This window comes from Lissotriton helveticus, chromosome 8, assembly GCF_964261635.1.
Source record: "Lissotriton helveticus chromosome 8, aLisHel1.1, whole genome shotgun sequence".
In the NCBI taxonomy this organism is placed as follows: Eukaryota; Metazoa; Chordata; class Amphibia; order Caudata; family Salamandridae; genus Lissotriton; species Lissotriton helveticus.
The window spans coordinates 1,728,667,762-1,728,674,621 of NC_136069.1; the positions used below are offsets into that span (position 1 = coordinate 1,728,667,762).

The following is a 6,860-nucleotide window of genomic DNA, read 5'->3' on the forward strand; positions in this document are numbered from 1 at the left end:
TGCAGAGTATGGGTGCGAGGGTCCGCAGGTGCAGTGCAGGGTATGGGTGCCAGGGTCCGCAGGTGCAGTGCAGGGTATGGGTGCCAGTGTCCATGGGTGCAGTGCAGGGTATGGGTGCCAGGGTCCATGGGTGCAGTGCAGGGTATGGGTGCCAGGGTCCACGGGTGCAGTGCAGGGTATGGGTGCCAGGGTCCATGGGTGCAGTGCAGGGTATGGGTGCCAGGGTCCACGGGTGCAGTGCAGGGTATGGGTGCCAGGGTCTATGGGTGCAGTGCAGGGTATGGGTGCCAGGGTCCGCAGGTGCAGTGCAGGGTATGGGTGCCAGGGTCCATGGGTGCAGTGCAGGGTATGGGTGCCAGGGTCCACGGGTGCAGTGCAGGGTATGGGTGCCAGGGTCCATGGGTGCAGTGCAGGGTATGGGTGCGAGGGTCCACGGGTGCAGTGCAGGGTATGGGTGCCAGGGTCCATGGGTGCAGTGCAGGGTAAGGGTGCCAGGGTCCACGGGTGCAGTGCAGGGTATGGGTGCCAGGGTCCATGGGTGCAGTGCAGGGTAAGGGTGCCAGGGTCCATGGGTGCAGTGCAGGGTATGGGTGCCAGGGTCCATGGGTGCAGTGCAGGGTATGGGTGCCAGGGTCCGCAGGTGCAGTGCAGGGTATGGGTGCCAGGGTCTATGGGTGCAGTGCAGGGTATGGGTGCCAGGGTCCATGGGTGCAGTGCAGGGTATGGGTGCCAGGGTCCATGGGTGCAGTGCAGGGTATGGGTGCCAGGGTCCATGGGTGCAGTGCAGAGTATGGGTGCGAGGGTCCGCAGGTGCAGTGCAGGGTATGGGTGCCAGGGTCCGCGGGTGCAGTGCAGGGTATGGGTGCCAGGGTCCATGGGTGCAGTGCAGGGTATGGGTGCCAGGGTCCACGGGTGCAGTGCAGGGTATGGGTGCCAGGGTCTATGGGTGCAGTGCAGGGTATGGGTGCCAGGGTCCATGGGTGCAGTGCAGGGTATGGGTGCCAGGGTCCATGGGTGCAGTGCAGGGTATGGGTGCCAGGGTCCGCAGGTGCAGTGCAGGGTATGGGTGACAGGGTCCATGGGTGCAGTGCAGGGTATGGGTGCCAGGGTCCACGGGTGCAGTGCAGGGTATGGGTGCCAGGGTTCATGGGTGCAGTGCAGGGTATGGGTGCGAGGGTCCACGGGTGCAGTGCAGGGTATGGGTGCCAGGGTCTATGGGTGCAGTGCAGGGTATGGGTGCCAGGGTCCACGGGTGCAGTGCAGGGTATGGGTGCCAGGGTCCACGGGTGCAGTGCAGGGTATGGGTGCCAGGGTCTATGGGTGCAGTGCAGGGTATGGGTGCCAGGGTCCATGGGTACAGTGCAGGCTATGGGTGCCAGGGTCCATGGGTGCAGTGCAGGGTATGGGTGCCAGGGTCCATGGGTGCAGTGCAGGGTATGGGTGCCAGGGTCCATGGGTGCAGTGCAGGGTATGGGTGCCAGGGTCCATGGGTGCAGTGCAGAGTATGGGTGCGAGGGTCCGCAGGTGCAGTGCAGGGTATGGGTGCCAGGGTCCGCAGGTGCAGTGCAGGGTATGGATGCCAGGCTCCATGGGTGCAGTGCAGGGTATGGGTGCCAGGGTCCACGGGTGCAGTGCAGGGTATGGGTGCCAGGGTCCACGGGTGCAGTGCAGGGTATGGGTGCCAGGGTCCATGGGTGCAGTGCAGGGTAAGGGTGCCAGGGTCCATGGGTGCAGTGCAGGGTATGGGTGCCAGGGTCCATGGGTGCAGTGCAGGGTATGGGTGCCAGGGTCCGCAGGTGCAGTGCAGGGTATGGGTGCCAGGGTCTATGGGTGCAGGGCAGGGTATGGGTGCCAGGGTCCATGGGTGCAGTGCAGGGTATGGGTGCCAGGGTCCATGGGTGCAGTGCAGGGTATGGGTGCCAGGGTCTATGGGTGCAGTGCAGGGTATGGGTGCCAGGGTCTATGGGTGCAGTGCAGGGTATGGGTGCCAGGGTCCATGGGTGCAGTGCAGGGTATGGGTGCCAGGGTCCATGGGTGCAGTGCAGGGTATGGGTGCCAGGGTCCATGGGTGCAGTGCAGAGTATGGGTGCGAGGGTCCGCAGGTGCAGTGCAGGGTATGGGTGCCAGGGTCCGCAGGTGCAGTGCAGGGTATGGGTGCCAGGGTCCATGGGTGCAGTGTAGGGTATGGGTGCCAGGGTCCACGGGTGCAGTGCAGGGTATGGGTGCCAGGGTCTATGGGTGCAGTGCAGGGTATGGGTGCCAGGGTCCATGGGTGCAGTGCAGGGTATGGGTGCCAGGGTCCATGGGTGCAGTGCAGGGTATGGGTGCCAGGGTCCGCAGGTGCAGTGCAGGGTATGGGTGCCAGGGTCCATGGGTGCAGTGCAGGGTATGGGTGCCAGGGTCCACGGGTGCAGTGCAGGGTATGGGTGCCAGGGTCCATGGGTGCAGTGCAGGGTATGGGTGCGAGGGTCCACGGGTGCAGTGCAGGGTATGGGTGCCAGGGTCCATGGGTGCAGTGCAGGGTAAGGGTGCCAGGGTCCATGGGTGCAGTGCAGGGTAAGGGTGCCAGGGTCCACGGGTGCAGTGCAGGGTATGGGTGCCAGGGTCCACGGGTGCAGTGCAGGGTATGGGTGCCAGGGTCCATGGGTGCAGTGCAGGGTAAGGGTGCCAGGGTCCATGGGTGCAGTGCAGGGTATGGGTGCCAGGGTCCATGGGTGCAGTGCAGGGTATGGGTGCCAGGGTCCGCAGGTGCAGTGCAGGGTATGGGTGCCTCAATCCTCTGGGGGAGGAGCATTGGAGCCTCAATCCTCTGGGGGAGGGGCATTAGAGCTTCGATACTCATGAAGAGGGGCTTAGAGATTCCACACTGGAGACGAGGACACCTGGCGGTATATTTATGCCACCCTTACGCAGCCGTAGTGTCCCTTTTTGTGACGCTCCAGGAGAGCAAATCTATAAATCATATCTATGAGGCCACGCAAAGCCCCCCTGCATGACGTTGAGTGGTCTCGTAGATATGGAGTGAGGCAAAGGAGCGCAAACCGCTGCTTTACTCTGCATGTAGGAGGCATCGAGGTTGGTGTTTCCACGCCACACCCATGGATTTTGACGGCTCCCCAGATCTACAAGACCATATAAACCTGGGGATGCCCCAAAACCTTACACCTCCCGGGTGAGGCGTAACAAGGAGAAATAACTTCATTTATCACTGTTTATTCTTCTTTCCATGTGTGCGGTGTTCTGCAGCACACAAGGAAAGAGGGAAACGCCCCCCAAATGTCTCTTCCTGCACAAAAACAATCCTGCCAACAACACCGGCACCCTTGCACCATGTGCCGGAGCGAGGCTGCCAAGACGGCACCAGCGCAGGGGGAAGGACAGGAATGCACTTCATTGGATAAATACGGTGCATTTCTGCCCTTGCACTTTGATTTAAGGTCGTGCAGCAAGGACAATTGGTGTGCTGCCCTGCGCCAACACCCCATAAATGAGCCCCCTGGGCCCATATTTCAGATAGGGCGCACTTTCCACATTTGCGCCACGGCGCACCTTAAAGCAGGTGCGCCAGCTGCAAACTTGGAAAGTGCTCGCCATCAGGAAGAATGTGATGTCCTCAGGGCAGCTGTGAACTTGCGCTGCCCCCAGGTCAGCACATTCTAGAGAAATATGGAGCAGCTATTTAAAAGCTGCTGCAAGTTTCTCAGGGAGTGACTGCGCCCGCCCACAGGGGGATGATGACCCCCTTTCTGCCCTTTGGAGGGCTGCAATTAAAAGGTGCAATGAAAGTGCACTATCTTTTCATGGCCCACTCTCAGTGCACCTTCCAGAAGGCATGTTTGCCTCTGTGCCCATGTCTGTAATACGGCATGGGCACAGGGGCACAGTCCTTCCCTCATTTGCATGGGACAATCCACACACCTCAATGTGTGTCTCTGACCCTTGTGCAATGTACGCTTATAGTCCTACTGTAGAACAGGCATGACGCGTGGGAGCATGCGTGCTCCATACATTGGTCAGGTGGCGCTGTGCTCTCCCAGGCATCAGCTGACCTCACTGTGGCTCTCATACTCAATCCAGTTTTGTCTCAAAATTGCTTAGTACCTTCTCCAGGGCTAAACCCTCAGCCAAAGTCCGAGTCCACAACACCCATCAGGTGGTCACCACCACTTACCTTCAGGAACCTGTGCAGAACACCACAACTCAGCAGGGCCATCCCAGAAAGCACCGCGAAGAGGCGCAGTTGATGCTTCATTTTCGAAGATCTTGGATCCCTGCGGAACATAAGACAAACTCTTAGTAAAAGTCCCACTTCGGTCCCAGAGACCCGGCTCCAATCCTGGCTTCAACACTTGACCAAAGTCATGGCTATCTGGGTAAATCGCATCTTCAAGGCTTCCAGTGATACACATGTGATGGTGACTGACCATCGGATGGGAGTCCAAAGGCCGAGATTCATACTGGGAACCGTGTGTGGGTCTGCGCTGATGAAACAACGGGCACTTCACTGGATGGGGCAGAGGAAGCCCCCCCATCTGGACTCTACATGAGAGCGGAGATGAGGCGTGTCCTTCAGAGAAGTTTACAAAGACATGTCCAGGATCAGTAATATCCTAGGAAAACTGATCCTGGGAAAACTGATCTTGGGAAAACTGATCCTAGGAAAACTGATCCTGGGAAAACTGATCCTAGGAAAACTGATCCTGGGAAAACTGATCCTAGGAAAACTGATCCTGGGAAAACTGATCCTAGGAAAACTGATCCTGGGAAAACTGATCCTGGGAAAACTGATCCTGGGAAAACTGATCCTAGGAAAACTGATCCTGGGAAAACTGATCCCGGGAAAACTGATCCTGGGAAAACTGATCCTAGGAAAACTGATCCTGGGAAAACTGATCCTGGGAAAACTGATCCTGGGAAAACTGATCCTAGGAAAACTGATCCTGGGAAAACTGATCCTGGGAAAACTGATCCCGGGAAAACTGATCCCGGTAAAAATTATCCCAGGAAAACTGATCCTCCGAAAACTGATCCCGGGAAAAGTGATCATATGAAAACTGATACTGGGAAAACTGATCCTGGGAAAAACGTATCTTACAAAAGAGCTAAAATGCCTGCCTCAGCTTCTCACTGTTTTGGATTCACTGGATTCTTTAAGGCTGGGCTGAAAATTGTTGAATTAAAGTTGACTAAATGTTAGATTGAGCAAAAAAGAAACTTTATTCTGTAAGTTGAGTCAGAGCCTACTCGGAACCAACCAGAACTGAGTCAGACCCGTAGCCAGAGCCGAGCCAGAGCCAGAGCCAGAGCTAGAGTCATGCTAGAGCCAGAGCTAGAGGTGGAGCGAAGCTAGAGCTGGAGTCAAGCTAGAGCCAGAGCCAGAGCCAGAGCCGAGCCAGAGCCAGAGCCAGAGCTAGAGTCAAGCTAGAGCCAGAGCCAGAGGTGGAGCGAAGCTAGAGCCAGAGCCGAGCCAGAGCCAGAGCTGGAGTCAAGCTAGAGCCAGAGCCAGAGTCAGAGCTGGAGTCAAGCTAGAGCCACAACCAGAGCCACAGTCCAGCCAGAGCCACAACCAGAGCCAGAGCCAGAGCCACAGCCCAGCAAGAACCACAGCCGGAGCCACAACCAGAGCCAGAGCCACAGCCAGAGCCACAGCCAGAGCCACAGTCCAGCCACAGCCACAGCCAGAGCCACAGTCCAGCCACAGTCCAGCCAGAGCCACAGTCAAGCCAGAACCACAGCCAGAACCACAGCCAGAGCCACAGCCAAAGCCACAGTCAGAGCCACAGTCCAGCCAGAGCCACAGTCCAGCCAGAGCCACAGCCAGAGCCACAGCCAGAGCCACAACCAGAGCCACAGTCCAGCCAGAGCCACAGCCCAGCCAGAGCCACAACCCAGCCAGAGCCACAGCCCAGCCAGAGCCACAGCCAGAGCCACAGCCAGAGCCACAACCAGAGCCACAGTCCAGCCAGAGCCACAGTCCAGCCAGAGCCACAGCCCAGCCTGAGTCACAGCCAGAGCCACAGTCCAGCCAGAGTCACAGTCCAGCCAGAGCCACAGCCAGAGCCACAGCCAGAGCCACAGTCAGAGCCACAGTCCAGCCAGAGTCACAGCCAGAGCCACAGTCCAGCCAGAGCCACAGTCCAGCCAGAGCCACAGCCAGAGCCACAGTACAGCCAGAGCCACAGCCAGAGCCACAGTCAGAGCCACAGCCAGAGCCACAGCCAGAGCCACAGCCAGAGCCACAGCCCAGCCAGAGCCACAGTCCAGCCAGAGCCACAGCCCAGCCAGAGCCAGAGCCACAGTCCAGCCAGAGCCACAGCCAGAGCCACAGTCAGAGCCACAGCCAGAGCCACAGCCCAGCCAGAGCCACAGCCCAGCCAGAGCCACAGTCCAGCCAGAGCCACAGCCAGAGCCACAGCCAGAGCCACAGTCCAGCCAGAGCCACAGCCAGAGCCACAGTCCAGCCAGAGCCACAGCCCAGCCAGAGCCACAGTCCAGCCAGAGCCACAGCCAGAGCCACAACCAGAGCCACAGTCCAGCCAGAGCCACAACCAGAGCCAGAGCCAGAGCCACAGCCCAGCAAGAACCACAGCCGGAGCCACAACCAGAGCCAGAGCCACAGCCAGAGCCACAGCCAGAGCCACAGTCCAGCCACAGCCACAGCCAGAGCCACAGTCCAGCCACAGTCCAGCCAGAGCCACAGTCAAGCCAGAACCACAGCCAGAACCACAGCCAGAGCCACAGCCAAAGCCACAGTCAGAGCCACAGTCCAGCCAGAGCCACAGTCCAGCCAGAGCCACAGCCAGAGCCACAGCCAGAGCCACAACCAGAGCCACAGTCCAGCCAGAGCCACAGCCCAGCCA

The 6,860-nt window shown here is 59.2% G+C and overlaps 1 pseudogene; it reads right to left on the bottom strand.

The window, feature by feature from the left end:
• Window positions 1–4,252, bottom strand: part of LOC144774158 (NXPE family member 1-like) — a 115,333-nt pseudogene extending 111,081 nt beyond the window's left edge.
• Window positions 4,253–6,860: the final 2,608 nt, after the last annotated feature.